The following is a 17,105-nucleotide window of genomic DNA, read 5'->3' as shown; positions in this document are numbered from 1 at the left end:
TTTAAGTCTCGTTTATTTTCCCCGTTCTTGTCCCCGCCCGGCCTCCCCGCAGCTCCACCTCCCGGAGAGGGGCGGATTCAGCTCCTCCAGGAGGCGAGGACTTCCCGGCTTGGCGAGGCTAGGGTGTCCCTTGAACCCCAGTCCCAGCGCGGTGACCTACTTATAGGACTTGGTCTTTCTTTGCCGTTTGTTTAAGGCAGGGTTTCTCAGCCGGGATACTACTGATGTTTTGGGCCAGCTAATTCTGTCTGGGCTAAGGGGGGGCTGTCCTGTGCCTCCTAGGATGTGTAACTGCATCCCCCGCCCCTACCCACAGAAAAGATGTTAAAATGATGGCCTGCCATCAAGTCTTATTTTCAAAATATGGGAAAAGAAGAGTGTTCTTGGTAGGGCGCAGTGGCTTACGCCTGTCATCCCAGCACTTTGGGAGGCGGAGGCGGGCGGATTACCAGGTCAGAAGTTTGAGACCAGCCTGACCAACGTGGTGAAACCCTGTCTCTACTAAAAATGCAAAAATATTAGCCGGGCGTGGTGGCATTGCAGCCTGGGTGACAGAGCGAGACTCTGTCTCAAAAAAAATAAAAATTAAAAAAAGTGTATTCTTCTCTAATTTGGAAATACATCAAGGATGAGAATTAGGAAAAAGATTACAGTACAACAGAATATATATGCTTTTTGTCCAGAACTGCTTGATGATCTTTGAAGAAGCTATAAGGAGCCTTGAAAAGGATGAACTAACTGCACTTGAGTTATATGATACTATGTGTAAGTTGTGACAAAAATTTATACTGTGGAAAGATGACTCATTCTTTGGAAAGAAGACTGTTTTAGAACTAAAAAAAAAGTCACCAGAAAAGGGCAACCAAATTAAACTGGATCTTCTTGATTTCTTTACAAGAACTGTAACTTTTTTTTTTTTTTTTGGAAGCAGAGTCTCACTCTGTCACCCAGGCCTGGAGTGCAGTGGTGCAATCTCGGCTAACTGCAACCTTCCTCCCTGGGTTCAGGCGATTCTTCTGCCTCTGCCTCCCGAGTAGCTGGGATTACAGGTGCCCACCACTATGCCCAGCTAATTTTTGTACTTTTCTTTCTTTTTTTTTTTTTTTTGAGACGGAGTTTCGCTCTCATTACCCAGGCTGGAGTGCAATGGCGCGATCTCGGCTCACCGCAACCTCCGCCTCCTGGGTTCAGGCAATTCTCCTGCCTCAGCCTCCTGAGTAGCTGGGATTACAGGCACGCGCCACCATGCCCTGCTAGTTTTTTTTTGTATTTTTAGTAGAGACGGGGTTTCACCATGTTGACTAGGATGGTCTCGATCTGTTGACCTTGTGATCCGCCCGCCTCGGCCTCCCAAAGTGCTGGGATTACAGGCTTGAGCCACCGCGCCCGGCCTCTTTTTTTTTTTTTTTTTTTTTTGAGAGGGAGTCTCACTCAGTTGCCAGGCTGGAGTGTAGTGGGTGATCTCAGCTCACTATAACCTCCACCTCCCCAGTTCCAGCGATTTTTCCCACCTCAGCCTCCCGAGTAGCTGGGACTACAGGCACACATAACCACGCCCAGCTAATTTGTGTATTTTTAGTAGAGACAGGGTTTCACCATGTTGGCCAAAATGGTCTCAGATCTCCTAACCTCATGATCACCTGCCTTGGCCTCCCAAAGTGCTGGGATTACAGGCGTAAGCCACTGCGCCCCGCCTAATTTTTGTACTTTTAGTAGAGACAAAGTTTTGCCATGTTGGCCAGGCTGGCCTCAAACTCCTGACCTCAGGTAATCTGCTTGCCTCGGCCTCCCAAAGTGCTGAGATTACAGGCGTGACCCACTGCGCCTGGCCGAACTGTAACTTTTATAATCCAGTTTTGGTTTTGCAAGTTCAAATTACATCTGTGCTTTAAAACCATTTTCCCTGAGAAGAAGTTTAACTTACAGTAACATTCAATGTGCTTCAGAATGTTTAAAAATGATGGATGTTTTAGACATAGATAACCTCTAAGACGTAGATGCAAAGGACCTGAATGGCAAATAGCTGGTCTACCCAAACAAGCCTGTGGATTAAAAAATGGATGGACTTTTTTTTTTTTTTTTTTTTTTGAGATGGAGTTTCGCCCTTGTTACCCAGGCTGGAGTGCAATGGCGCGATCTCGGCTCACCGCAACCTCCGCCTCCTGGGCTCAGGGAATTCTCCTGCCTCAGCCTCCTGAGTAGCTGGGATTACAGGCACGTGCCACCATGCCCAGCTAATTTTTTGCACTTTTAGTAGAGACGGGGTTTCACCATGTTGACCAGGATGGTCTCGATCTCTCGACCTCGTGATCCACCCGCCTCGGCCTCCCAAAGTGCTGGGATTACAGGCTTGAGCCACCGCGCCCGGCGCAAATGGATGGACATTTTTGGGGAGCTAGAAACGAATTCCTACCAGTCTAAACCCGCTGTTGCTAGTAAACTAAATCCTAAGTATTCCATGCTCAAATGTTTTTGTTGAGAGTATATTTAGATTGATGTCATCACATTGTACCGACACCAGGAATAATATGGGCTTGATAAGAACACAGCTGCAAGTCAAAGAGAATTTTACATTTGACTGTATTCAGTTTTACCACTACATAAAAGAAAAGAAAGATGTCCTAAAGGCTGCAGGAAGTTCAGAGAAGTATTATTGGAAAAGGAAACAGGAAGAGTAAAAATATCCTACTGTATCATGAGACAGAAACTTGCCATTGTTACTTTTTATTAAATGCAATATCTATTTAGTTAATCTCATTTTGTATTCTCCTTTAAAAAGTCTTATTTTAAAGTCTTATTTTAAAGCAACCTCCATCTCCTGGGTTCAGGCAATTCTCCTGCCTCAGCCTTTCTAAAAAAATACCAAAAAGAGCATCAATATAATGAAGAATTTACATCAACTAATGGGCAAAACAGCCAGCTAATATTAAATGGCAGTATTAAACTCACATATATTATTATTAATTCTAAATTTAAATTGACTAAATCCTCCAATCCAAAGACAGACAGGCAATTTGAATAAAAAACTAAAACCCAGCCGGGCGCGGTGGCTCAAGCCTGTAATCCCAGCACTTTGGGAGGCCGAGGCGGGTGGATCACGAGGTCAAGAGATCGAGACCCTCCTGGTCAACATGGTGAAACCCCGTCTCTATTAAAAATACAAAAAATTAGCTGGGCATGGTGGCACGTGCCTGTAATCCCAGCTACTCAGGAGGCTGAGGCAGGAGAATTGCTTGAACTCAGGAGGCGGAGGTTGCGGTGAGCCGAGATCGCGCCATTGCACTCCAGCCTGGGTAACAAGAGCGAAACTCCGTCTCAAAAAAAAAAAAAAAAAAAAAAAAACTAAAACCCATCAGTATGCTGCATCTAGACCCATCTCACATTCAAGGATACACAAAGACTCAAAACAAGGGATGGAGAAGGATTTACCAACCAAACAGAGAGCTAAAATAAATAAATAAACAAGCAGAAGTTACAATTAAGCAACAAAGATCAAAAGAAGCAAAGAAGGACGTTATATAATGAGAAAAGGATCAATGCAACAACAAGAAGAGCTAAAGATCCTAAATATATACGCACCCAATACAGGAATACGCAGACATACAAGACTTATAAAGAGACTTAGACTCCCACATAATAATAGTGGGAGACTTCAACATTAATGTTAGACAGATCAATGAGACAGAAAATTAACAATGATATCCAGGACTTGAACTCAGATCTGGAACAAGTAAATGTAATTAACATTTATAGCTGGGCGCGGTGGCTCAAGCCTGTAATCCCAGCACTTTGGGAGGCTGAGGCGGGTGGATCACAAGGTCAAGAGATCGAGACCATCCTGGTCAACATGGTGAAACCCCGTCACTACTAAAGGTGCAAAAAATTAGCTGGGCATGGTTGTGCGTGCCTGTAATCCCAGCTACTTCGGAGGCTGAGGCAGGAGAATTGCCTGAACCCAGAAGGCAGAGGTTGTGGTGAGCTGAGATCGCGCCATTGCACTCCAGCCTGGGTAACAAGAGCGAAACTCCGTTTCAAAAAAAAAAAAAAAAAAAACATTTATAGAACTCCCCACTTTAAATATACAAAATATACACTCTTATCAGTACCACATCATATCAACTTAGAAGTTTAAACGAAATGTTGGTTGGCTCCTTGTTTGTTATTCTCTTCCCTCATTTTCTTTTATATCTCCATTATTAAGGACAATTATAGGCATACGCATATTTAGATTGCATTCTAGCCGGGGCAATAAAGCAATACCCCCATCCTCTCTCCCTATTCCTCTTTCTCTTTCTTCCTCTTTATTCTTTTTCTAAAGAAAACAAACCAAAAAAAAAGCAACATTGTATTATTATTATATATATTATTATATATATATTATATATATTATTATATAATACAATTATTATATTACGGTGTGTTTGTTTCAGCTTTCTCCCAGATTTGGAGCCTGGATTGTGTCCCTACAATCTCAGTCCTTGTGTCCTTAACTCTGAGTATTTTTTGGGTTTTGGGTTGTTTTTGAGACAGAGTGTATTAGTTTGTTCTCACACTACTTTAAAAAAAGTACCTGAGGCCAAGCATGGTGGCTCACACCTGTAATACCAACACTTTGGGAGGCCAAGGCAGGCAGATCACTTGAGTCAGGAGTTCCAGACCAGCTTGGCCAGCGTGGCAAAAACCTGTCTCTACTAAAAATATAAAACTTAGCTGGGTATGGTGGTGGGTGCCTGTAATCCCAGCTACTTGGGAGGCCAAGGCACAAGAATCAGTTGAACCTGGGAGGTTGAAGGTTGCAGTGAACCAAGATCATGCCACCACTGCAGCCTGGATGACAGAGAGAGACTCAGTCTTTTTTTTTTTTTTTTTTTTTTTTTTGAGATGGACTCTCGCTCTGTAGCCAGGCTAGAGGGCAATGGCTCAATCTCAGCTCACTGCACCTCCACCTCCCAGGTTCAAGCAATTCTCCTGCCTCAGCCTCCCGAGTAGCTGGGACTATAGGCATGCACCATTATGCCCAGCTAATTTTTGTGTTTTTTTTAGTAGAGATGGGGTTTCACCATGTTGCCCTGGATGGTCTCAATCTCTTGACCTCGTGATCTGCCTGCCTTGGCCTCCCAGAGTCCTGGGATTACAGGCATGAGCCACCACGCTTGGACGACTCTGTCTTTAAAAAAAAACCAAAAAACGGAGACTGAGTAATTTATAAAGGAAAGAGGTTTAATTGGCGCACACTTTTTTTTTTTTTTTTGAGACGGAGTTTAGCTCTTGTTACTCAGGCTGGAGTGCAATGGCGCAATCTCGGCTCACCGCAACCTCTGCCTACTGGGTTCAGGCAATTCTCCTGCCTCAGCCTCCTGAGTAGCTGGGATTACAGGCACGCGCCACCATGCCCAGCTAATATTTTGTATTTTTAGTAGAGACGGGGTTTCACCATGTTGACCAGGATGGTCTCGATCTCTTGACCTCGTGATCCACCCGCCTCGGCCTCCCAAAGTGCTGGGATTACAGGCGTGAGCCACCACGCCCGGCCTGTTTTTTTTTTTTTTTTTTTTTTGAGACGGAGTTTCACTCTTGTTACCCAGGCTGGAGTGCAATGGCGCGATCTCGGCTCACTGCAACCTCCGCCTCCTGGGTTCAGGCAATTCTCCTGCTTCAACCTCCTGAGTGGCTGGGATTACAGGCACATGCCACCATGCCCAGCTAATTTTTTGTATTTTTAGTAGAGACGGGGTTTCACCATGTTGACCAGGATGGTCTCGAACTCCTGACCTCAAATGATCCACCCGCCTCGGCCTCCCAAAGTGCTGAGATTACAGGCTTGAGCCACCACGCCCGGCCTTTTTTTTTTTTTTTTTTAAAGATGGGATTTCACCATGATGGCCAGGCTGGTCTCGAACTCTTGACCTCAGGTGATCCACCCACCTTGGCCTCCCAAAGTGGTAGGATTACAGGCATGAGCCACCACGCCCGGCCTGGCGCACAGTTTTGCATGGCTGGGGAGGCCTCAGAAAACTTACAATCATGGCAGAAGACAAAGGGGAAGCAAGCTTGGACCTTCTCACAGGGTGGCAGGAGAGAGTATGTGTGAGAATGAGGAAGCGCCACATTTTTTTTGGTGGGGGCGGGGAGGGGGGGTGCTTTCCGGCAAAAAACCGGAAAGCCTTCTAGACAGATTCTAAAAGAGCTGTAACACTGGAAGTGCCACATTTTAAAACCATTAGCTCTGTGAGAACTTACTGTGATGAGAATGGTGTGATAACCTGCTTTTTGCCAGTTAAAACTCTCTCTCTCTCAGACTGAGAGCTGTTCAGGCTTCATGTTAGCTTCCTGAGCCAGACAGACTCCATCTTAGCTTCTTCATTTCAGTTATTTTCTCACCATTAAGTATGTAACTGTAGTATGTATCTGGGGCAGGCTGACACTGGGCACCTCCAGGAATGCATTTGTTGATAAGAGGCCGAGTTAAGGGGTACCAGCAGGTGCTGTCGAGTGCCCAGAGCCCCCATTATTTATAAGTTGTATGTCTTTTATGACAGCTTTATCCCTTGCACCTGGCATTGTTTTATTATGTATTAGTTTATCTTTTAACTTTTTGCTTACTCTGCTTCTGTGAAAAATTTGCTTCAGCTAGGTTCTCCCCTCCCTTTTAAAACTAGGGTATAAAAGACCACCTTTTTCTGAGGGGCCAAGAGAATTTTGGGCATTAGTTGCCTCTTGGTCACCAGCATAATAAAGGACTCAGAATTCAATCTCAGAGTGTGGCACATTCCTTAACTCGCTCGGGTACAACGACAGCATGTGGGAAACCACCCCCATGATCCAATCACTTCCCACCAGGTCTCTTCCTAAACACCTGGGGATTACAAGATGAGATTTGAGTGGAGACACAAAGACTAACCATATCACAGAGTATTGCTCTGTCACCCAGGCTGGAATGCAGTCGCATGATCATGGCTCACTGCAGCCTTGAATTTCTGGGCTCAAGCAATCCTCCTGCCTCAGCCTCCTGAATGGCTGGGACAACAGGCCCATGCCACCATGCTCAGCTAATTAAAATTTTTTTTTGTAGAGACATGGTCTCACTAGGTTGCTTAGGCTGGTCTTGAACTTCTGGGCTCAAGTGTTTCTCCTGCCTCAAACTCCCAAAGGGGTGGGATTATAGGCATGAGCCACTGCACCAGCCTGGTTCCTTGTTTTAAGCAGACTTTCTTTCTTTGGGCTTTATGCCCCCACTACCCAGTTCTAATTATTCTTGGCTAAAGAGAACTACCAAATAATTTCTTTTAGCTGAGGGGATGCGGAAGGCCTTGTAAGCTAAATTGGGTCTTAACAGACAGGAGGAAAGGATTTCTAAAGAAACAGTATTAGGAGAGGATAAGAATTGAAGAAGTGTAGACATGTTAAGCGAAAAATAGATTTGACCTGAAAGGTCAGTTGAAATTAGTACATAGGGCTTTTTGGGTACCCAGTTTGAGTTGGGAGCAACCTCCTTAAAATCTACTTGTACAGGAGGGTGAAATGATATGAGCTGACCTTAGGAAGATTACTTTGGCATCATTTATTAGGATGTATTGAAGTAGGATTCTTTTTTTTTTTTTTTTAATCCAGAGTCTTACTCTGTCACCCAGGCTAGAGTGCAGTGGCATTATCTTGGCTCATTGCAACCTCTGCCTCCCTAGTTCAAGCGATTCTTCTGCCTTAGCCTCCTTAGTAGTTGGGATTACAGGCATGTACCACCACACCTGGCTAATTTTTGTATTTTTAGTAGAGACAGGGTTTCACCATGCTGGCCAGGCTGCTTTCAAACTACCGACCTCAAGTGATCCACTGACCTTGGCCTCCCAAAGTGCTGGGATTACAGGCACAAGCTACCATGCCTGACCTGAAGTAGGATTTGACTAGTGTTATGAAGAGCCTCTTAAGGAACTTTTTTTTTTTTTAAGATGGAGTCTAGCTCTGTTGCCCAGGCTGGAGTGCAATGGTGTGATCTCAGCTCACTGCAACCTCCACCTCCAGGGTTCAACTGATTCTCCTGCTTCAGCCTCCTGAGTAGCTGGGACTACAGGCATGCATCACCATATCCGGCTAATTTTTGTTGTTGTTGTTGTTGTTGTTGTTGTTGTTGTTTTGAGATGGAGTTTCGCTCTTGTTACCCAGGCTGGAGTGCAATGGCACGATCTCGGCTCACCGCAACCTCTGCCTCCTGGGTTCAGGCAATTCTCCTGCCTCAGCCTCCTGAGTAGCTGGGATTACAGGCACGTGCCACCATGCCCAGCTAATTTTTTGTATTTTTAGTAGAGACGGGGTTTCATCATGTTGACCAGGATGGTCTCGATCTCTTGACCTTGTGATCCACCCGCCTCAGCCTCCCAAAGTGCTGGGATTACAGGCTTGAGCCACTGCACCCAGCCTAATTTTTGTATTTTTAGTAGAGACAAGGTATTGTCATGTTGGCCAGGCTGGTCTTGAACTCAGGTGATCCACCTGCCTCAGCCTCCCAAAGTGCCAGGATATAGGTGTGAGCCACTGCTCCCAGCCAGCTTTAAGGAACTTTTTTAAAGGTGCAGGCAAGATGTTTTAAGGAAGCCATGGGGTCCTGACAGAATGGGATGACATTGCACTGGACATACAGAGAGGAACAGGTTTGGTGAGGACAGTAGATGTTTAAGTTAGCTTTGCACAAGTTGAATTCTTCAAACAGTGAGAGCTGGAGGTCTAGCTCTTGGTGAAAAGGTGAGCGTAAAGGTACAGGGGCCACACACAGTGGTTCATGCCTGTAATCCCATCTGTTGGTGAGACCAACTTGGAAGATTGCTTGGGCCCAGGAGGTTGAGACCAGCCTAGGCAACATAGTGAAACTTTTACAGAAAATACAAAAAATTGGACGGGCACGGTGGCTCACGCCTGTAATCCCAGCACTTTGGGAGTTTGAGGTGGGTGGATCATGAGGTCAGGAGTTCAAGACCAGTCTGGCCAACATGGTGAAACCCTGTCTCTATTAAAAAAGAAGAAAAGAAGGCCGGGCGCGGTGGCTCAAGCCTGTAATCCCAGCACTTTGGGAGGCTGAGGCGGGTGGATCACGAGGTCAAGAGATCGAGACCATCCTGGTCAACATGGTGAAACCCCGTCTCTACTAAAAATACAAAAAATCAGCTGGGCATGGTGGCGCGTGCCTGTAATCCCAGCTACTCAGGAGGCTGAGGCAGGAGAATTGCCTGAACCCAGGAGGCGGAGGTTGCGGTGAGCCGAGATCGCGCCATTGCACTCCAGCCTGGGTAACAAGAGCGAAACTCCGTCTCAAAAAAAAAAAAAAAAAAAAAAAGAATGACATGAGATATAGGGAGGTTTTTGAAGAATTCCTGGCACCTAGAAAATACTCGATGAATATCTGTTGAATGAATGAACATGATCTAGGTCCAAAAGCAGGATGGAATCACACAAGGAAGAGCTCTCTGGAGGAGGTGAGACCTTGGAATATATGTAAAGTGCAAGAGGAGGAGTTACAGAGACACTCTGGAGAAACAGTGAAGCAGAGTAGCTACAAACGTGGGCTTTGGAGACCGCCAAAGCAGGGTTAGTACATCAGCTCTGCCACTTAATAGTAGTGTGGCTTTGGCAAGTCACCTCATTCTAAACCTGTGGACAGAAAAAAATGGAAACAAAAATGGCAAACTTTAAAAATTCTGTAAAATACATATAACTTAAAATTTACCATCTGAACAATTTTTAAACGACTAGTTCTGTGGAACTGAGTATATTCACATTGTTGTTCGACCATCGCCAGCAGCCATCGTCATGTGTATATGGATGTCAGTTACACAGTTATTTTTTTTTCTTTTTAATTTAGATTTGTGGAAAAAATGGATAGTACAGAAAGTTCCCGTATTAACCCCTCCATTATCTCTATAGTTAACATCTTTCATTATTGTGGTATATTTGCTACAATTACTGGACTAGTATGATACATTATTATTAACTGACATCCACAGGATATTCAGATTTCTTTAGTTTTTTTTGCATCATGTCTTTTTCTGTTCCAGGATTCCATCCAGAATACATTACATTTAGTTTTTATGTCTCCTTAGTCTCCCCTTGGCTGTATCAGTTTTGCATACTTTCTACTTTCTTTTTGATGATATAGATTTGAGGAGTACTAGTCAGGAATACTGTAGGTGTTGTTTTTCTTTGTTTTGTTTTGTTTTTGTGAGACGGAGTTTTGCTCTTGTCGTCCAGGCTGGAAGCACAATGGCGCAATCTCGGCTCGCCACAACCTCCGCCTCCCAGGTTCAAGTGATTCTCCTGCCTCAGCCTCCAGAGTAGCTGGGATTACAAGCATGTGCCACCACACCCGGCTAATTTTGTACTTTCAGTAGAGATGGGTTTTCTCCATGTTGGTCAGGCTGGTCTTGAACTCCTGACCTCAGGTGATCCTCCTGCCTTGGCCTCCCAAAGTTCTGGTATTACAGGAGTGAGCCACCGCACCCAGCCCAGTGTTTGGTTTTTAAAATGTGTGTGTCATTTTATGATTAAAAATTAATCAGTTGCAGCTGGGCATGGTGACTCACACCTATAATCCCAGCATTTTGGGAGGCTAAGGTGGGAGGATTGCTTGAGGCCAGGAGTTCAAGACCAGCCTGGCCAAGGTGGCAAAACCCCATCTCTACTAAAAATACAAAAATTAGCCAGGCACAATGGCACACACCTTTAATTCCAATTACTCAGGAGGCTGAGGCACAAGAATCCTGTGAACCTGGGAGGCGGAGGTTGCGGTGAGCCAAGATTGTGCCACTGCATCCCAGTCTGTGTAACAGAGCGAGACTCTGTCTCAAAAAAAAAAAAAAAAAAAAAAAAAATCAGTGTGGACAGTATCTGTTGGGCCTACTACCTTAAAACACATACACATGCACGTGCACACACAAACCTCCAGGCTATCACTTCAGTGTAAGCCATCATCATTTCTCACACTAACCACCGCAACTGTACCCTGCTTCATCTTGGAGCTTAATTCCCATATATCTTCTCCACATGGCAGCCACAGAGAAGCTTTTACAATGTAAACCAGAGTCTGTTACTTCTGTTCTCCAATTACTTCAATGGCTAAATGGGTACCAGTAGCATAGGGTGCTGCTGTAGATACCCAATAATGTGGAAGTGACTTTGGAACTGAGTAACAGTCAGGGGTTGGAACCCAGTGGAGGGCTCAGAAGAAGACAGGCAAATGTGGGAAAATTTGGAACTTTCTAGAGACTTGTTAAATGGCTTTGCCCAAAATGCTGTTAGCGCTATGGACAATGAAGTCCAGGCTGAGGGTGGAATCAGATAGAAATTAGGAACTTGTTGGGAACTGGAGCAAAGGTGACTTTTGTTATGTTTTAGCAAAGATACTGGCAGCATTTTGCCCCTGCCCTAGAGATTTATATAACTTTGAACTTGAGAGATGATTTAGAGTATCTGGTGAGAGAAATTTCTAAACAGCAAAGAATTCAAGAGTTGACTTGGGTGCTGTTAAAGCCATTCAGTTTTATAAGGGGAGCAGAGCATAAAAGTTCAGAAAATTTGCAGCCTGACAATGTGAGAGAAAAGAAAATCCCATTTCCTGAGGAGAAATTCAAGCTGGCTGCAGATATTTGCGTAAGTAACAAAGAACCAAATGTTAATTCCCAAGACAATGGGGAAAATGTCTCTAGAGCATGTCAAAGGTCTTCATGGGAGGCCCTTCCATCACAGGCAACAGGAGTGAAACTCAAAAAAAAAAAGAAAAGAAAAAGAAAAATTCACAATCACTTTTTTGAGATGGAGTCTCGCTCTGTAGCCAAGGCTAGCATGCAGTGGCTTGATCTTGGCTCACTGCAACCTCCGCCTCCCGGTTCCCAGTTCAAGCAATTTTCCTACCTCAGCCTCCCAAGTAGCTGGGATTACAGGCACAAGCCACTATGCCCAGCTAATTTTTGTATTTTTTAGTAGAGATGGGGTTTCACCATGTTGGCCAGTCTGGTCTTGAACTCCTGACCTTGTGATCTGCCCAACTTGGCCTCTCAAAGTATGTGAGCCACTGCACCCGGCCCACAGTCACATTTTATGTATGCAGCTACATTTCTGTAAGTGAAAACTTGGTAGTTTGATAGCTTGTTCACTTTTATTTTTCAAGCATTATCTAAACAAAAAGAACCTTAGTCTGCCAGAAGTTTCAAAGAAAATTGGCAAAACAAGATTCCCCATAGTAACCATACATATAGCTATATTCAGTGAGTAAATGGTGTTATGCTTTTTTTAAGCAGTGGAGTTCATTTTGACCAATTGTCTATTAAAAAGTGCATAAGCAAACTGCTTATTCATTTTCCACATCCTGTTTGGCAAAGTGTGACACATAGTAATAGAAAAAGATAATATAGCTGCAACTTCCGGGAGGGGCTTCTATGCCTGGTGTGGGAGCTGCGGGGCCCAGAGATTGTGTTTGAAGTAGCGGCTCTACCAACATGTCCCGTGGTTCCAGCGCCAGTTTTGACTGCCACATTACCATTTTTTCACCTGAGGGTTGGCTCTACCAAGTAGAATATGTTTTTAAGGCTATTAACCAGGGCGGCCTTACATCAGTAGCTGTCAGAGGGAAAGACTGTGCAGTAATTGTCACACTGAAGAAAGTACCTGACAAATTATTGGATTCCAGCACAGTGACTCACTTATTCAAGATAACTGAAAACATTGATTGTGTGATGACCGGAATGACAGCTGACAGCAGATCCCAGGTACAGAGGGCACGCTATGAGGCAGCTAACTGGAAATACAGGTATGGCTAGGAGATTCCTGTGGACATGTTGTATAAAAGAATTGCTGATATTTCTCAGGTCTACACACACAATGCTGAAATGAGGCCTCTTGGTTGTTGTATGATTTTAATTGGTATAGATGAAGAGCAAGGCCCTCAGGTACATAAGTGTGATCCTACAGGTTACTACTGTGGGTTTAAAGCCACTGCAGCAGGAGTTAAACAGACTGAGTCAATCAGCTTCCTTGAAAAAAAAGTGAAGAAGAAATTTGATTGGACATTTGAACAGACTGGAAACTGCAATTACATGTTTGTCTACTGTTTTATCAATTGATTTCAAACCTTGAGAAATAGAAGTTGGAGTAGTGACAGTTGAAAATCCTAAATTCAGGATTCTTACAGAAGCAGAGATTGATGCTCACCTTGTTGCTCTAGCAGAGAGAGACTAAACATTGTCCTTAGTTTGCCAGATCTATGATGTCACTTACCTGTGTGTTTGGTAACAACAAACCAATATTACGGAGGTCCCTGGATTGAAAAACGAGCCTCTCCCATTCCTCCTACTGCTGAAGTGGTTAAGACTCTATGTAAATAAAAACTGCTTTTGGAAAATTAAAAAAAAAAAAAAAGAAAAAGATAATATATTCTTGGGATGCATATACAATCAGGGCACAGAGAGTTGTATCAGCTTTCAGAAGAGCATTTAAACACTGCCACATATGTTTTTCCTACACTGAGGTGAGTACAGGGTTCTCCCCTTGGTCTCAGTGGAAGTCTGAATCACAAGCACTGCCAGGTTCACAAAGCTGTTAATTCTTCAAAACACCAAATGGTTGTCAAAAAGGGGAGTACAGGGGGGGCACGGTGGCTCATGCCTGTAATCCCAGCACTTTGGGAGACCAAGGCGGGTAGATCACGAAGTCGAGAGATCAAAGCCAGCCTGGCCAACATGGTGAAACCCGATCTCTACTAAAAATACAAAAATTAGCTGAGCATGGTGGCGTGCACCTGTAGTCTCAGCTACTCAGGAGGCTGAGGCAGGAGAATTGCTTTAACCTGGGAGGTGGAGGTTGCAGCAAGCTGAGATTGCCAGGCTGCACTCCAACCTGGTGACAAGAGCAAGAGTCTGTCTCCAAAAAAAAAAAAAAAAGGAAGTATAAAAATCTGAAGGCGCCGGGCGCGGTGGCTCAAGCCTGTAATCCCAGCACTTTGGGAGGCCGAGGCGGGTGGATCACGAGGTCAAGAGATCGAGACCATCCTGGTCAATATGGTGAAACCCCGTTTCTACTAAAAATACAAAAAAGTAGCTGGGCATGGTGGCACATGCTTGTAATCCGAGCTACCCAGGAGGCTGAGGCAGGAGAATTGCCTGAACCCAGGAGGCGGAGGTTGCGGTGAGCCGAGATCGTGCCATTGCACTCCAGCCTGGGTAACAAGAGCGAAACTCCATCTCAAAAAAAAAAAAAAAAAAAAAAAAAAAAAAAAAAAATCTGAAGGCTCGGCCGGGTGCGGTGGCTCAAACCTGTAATCCCAGCACTTTGGGAGGCTGAGGTGGGTGGATCACGAGGTCAAGAGATCGAGACCATCCTGGTTAACATGGTGAAACCCCGTCTCTACTAAAAATACAAAAAATTAGCTGGGTATGGTGGTGCGTGCTTGTAATCCCAGCTACTCAGGAGGCTGAGGCAGGAGAATTGCCTGAACCCAGGAGGCAGAGGTTGCGGTGAGCCAAGATTGTGCCATTGCACTCCAGCCTGGGTAACAAGAGCGAAACTCCATCTCAAAAAAAAAAAAAAAAAAAAAAAAATCTGAAGGCTCTAGTGGTGTAATCTAATTAAGGTTCTGTGAAGCACATGATTGCAATCACGTCAAAGCAGTTTCTATGAGCACACTGTTACCTGTTAAAAAAGCAAATAAGGCTGGGCTTGGTGGCTCATGCCTGTAATCCCAGCACTTTGGGAGGCCAAGGCGGGTGGATCACGAGGTCAAGAGATCAAGACCATCCTTGACAACATGGTGTAACCCCCATCTCTACTAAAAATACAAAAAAAAAAAAAAAAACTAGCCTCGTGTGGTGGCGTGCGCCTGTAGTCCCAGCTACTCTGGAGGCTGAGGCAGGAGAATCACTTGAACCCAGGAGGCAGAGGTTGCAGTGAGCTGAGATCATGCCACTGCACTCTAGCCTGGGGGAAAAGAGTGAGACTCCATCTCAAAAATAAATATAAAAATAAAAAAGCAAATAAGGCCAGGCACAGTGGCTCCTGCCTGTAATCCCAGCACTTTGGGAGGCCATGGCCAGCAGGTCACTTGAGGTCAGGTGTTTGAGATCAGCCTGGCCCACAAGGTGAAACCCCATCTCTACTAAAACTACAAAAAATTAGCCAGGCTTGGTGGTGGGCGCCTGTAATCCCAGCTACTCAAGAGGCTGAGGCAGGAGAATCACTTGAACCCAGGAGGCAGAAGTTGCAGCGAGCCGAGACAGTACTATTCTACTCCAGCCTGGGCAACAGAGTGAGACTCCATCTCAAAAAAAAAAAAAAAAAAAAAAAAAAAAAAAAAAAAAAAAGACTCTGTCTCACCAAAAAAAAAAAAAAAAATTGAGATGTCTGTATATTTGACAGATCTTGAAGAAAGCTGTGGAAGGGCACTCGTTAAAATGTTAGCTAGCATTGGTTATCTCTAAGATATGAGGAAGAAGGATGGAGACCTCTTTTAGAGGATTCTGCACTTACAGGGAATGATTTAGCTTTTATACATCTTTGGATTCCCTTACCTTTAAAAAAATTAGTTTTGACATTAAAATTAACAAATATATTAACTTTGGTAGGTAAAGGATGACTAAATTTTTCTTTTCTTTCTTTTTATTTTATTTTTTTAAGATGGGGGTTCACCATGATGGCCAGGCTGGTCTTGAACTCCTGACCTCAGGTGATCCGCCCACCTCAGCCTCCCAAAGTGCTAGGATTACAGGTGTGAGCCACCATGCCTGGCTGACTAAATTTTTCTTAACCTACCCAAAAGCACCTCTTGCAATAAATCAACAAATATTCTATAAATATTTGTGAAAGGAGAAACAGAAAGGAAGGAGGAACAGGTTTAGTTAAGTATGTTCAGTAGCAATAAAAAGATAATCATTAATGGTAATGCTGAAACACTATAGAACTTTTAAAAACAGTGGATGGGAGGGAAAAAGACACTTGATCAAGGTGACAAAATAAAATGGGAAAAAGTGGAAAAAGCGAAGAATAGACACAAATAAAAGGGATAGGGTCAACACTGCAGTTGTTCCAATAAATGTAAAAATGTTGAATTTACCTATCAAAGAAAAGTAACTTCATACTGGCTGTAAAACTCAGCTAGCTATTATTCATCTAATTCAGCTAAGAGATGTTGTTCACCTGCTAAAACACTTAAAACAGAGTGAACATCTAGGCCAGGTGTGGTGGCTCATGCCTGTAATCCCAGCGCTTTTCGAGGCCAAAGTAGGCAGATCACTTGAGGTCAGGAGTTGGAGACCAGCCTGGCCAACATGGTGAAACCCCATCTCTACTAAAAATACCAAAATTAGCTGGGTAATCCCAGCTACTCTGGAGGCTGAGAAAGGAGAATCACTTGAACCCACTAACTCACTGCAGAGGTTGCAGTGAGCCAAGATCTTGCCACTGCACGCCAGCCTGGGTGATAGAACAAGACTCCGTACCAAAAAAACAAAACAAAACAAAAAAACAAAGTGAACATCTAACAACAAAAGTTTTATTCACAATCTACAAATATTGTTAAAATGTTTCAGAATATATCTAACAAGACATGTGCAAGATATATACGAAAAATGCTATAGGAGCCAGGTGCAGTGGCTCACACCTGTATTCCCAGCACTTTGGGAGGCCAAGGTGGGTGGATCACTTAAGGTTAGGAGTGAGAGACCAGCCTGACCAATATGGTGAAAACCCATCTCTACAAAAATATGAAAATTAGCCAGGTATGGTGGTGTGAGCATGTAGTTCCAGCTTCTTAGGAGGCTGAGACGGGAGAATTGCTTGCACCTGGGGGACAGAAGTTGCAGTGAGCTGAGATCATGCCACCGCACTGCAGATTGGGAGAGGTGTAGCCTGGGAGACACAGCGATACTCCGTCTCAGAAGATAAAAAAAGACAAATGCTATAGGGCTGGGTGCAGTGGCCCACGCCTATAATCCCATCACTTGGGGAGGTTGATGTGGGAGGATCCCTTGAGCCTGGGAGTTCCTGACCAGCCTTAGCCACATAATGGAGACCCTTTCTCTACAAAAACTTAATAAAATTAGCTAGGCGTAGTGGTACAGGCCTGTAGTCACAGC

At 44.3% G+C, this 17,105-nt stretch overlaps 1 long non-coding RNA gene, 1 other non-coding gene and 1 pseudogene across 2 annotated transcripts in view; 2 read left to right on the top strand and 1 right to left on the bottom strand.

Annotated features, from left to right (window-relative positions):
* LOC120365983 (uncharacterized) overlaps nt 1-17,105 on the top strand; it is a 50,190-nt gene that overhangs the window by 16,625 nt on the left and 16,460 nt on the right. The gene's annotated exons all lie outside the window — the stretch shown is intronic.
* LOC120366200 (U7 small nuclear RNA) lies at nt 6,136-6,198 on the bottom strand. Its single transcript, XR_005580939.1, has one exon. It is a non-coding gene; the product is annotated as a U7 small nuclear RNA (small nuclear RNA).
* On the top strand, nt 12,404-13,328 carry LOC101031908 (proteasome subunit alpha type-6 pseudogene; annotated as a pseudogene).

The sequence above is a fragment of the Saimiri boliviensis genome, chromosome 11 (assembly GCF_048565385.1).
Source record: "Saimiri boliviensis isolate mSaiBol1 chromosome 11, mSaiBol1.pri, whole genome shotgun sequence".
NCBI classification, from domain to species: domain Eukaryota; kingdom Metazoa; phylum Chordata; class Mammalia; order Primates; family Cebidae; genus Saimiri; species Saimiri boliviensis.
Note: the sequence above shows the minus strand (reverse complement) of the source record. Positions and strands in the feature narration are given on the sequence as shown.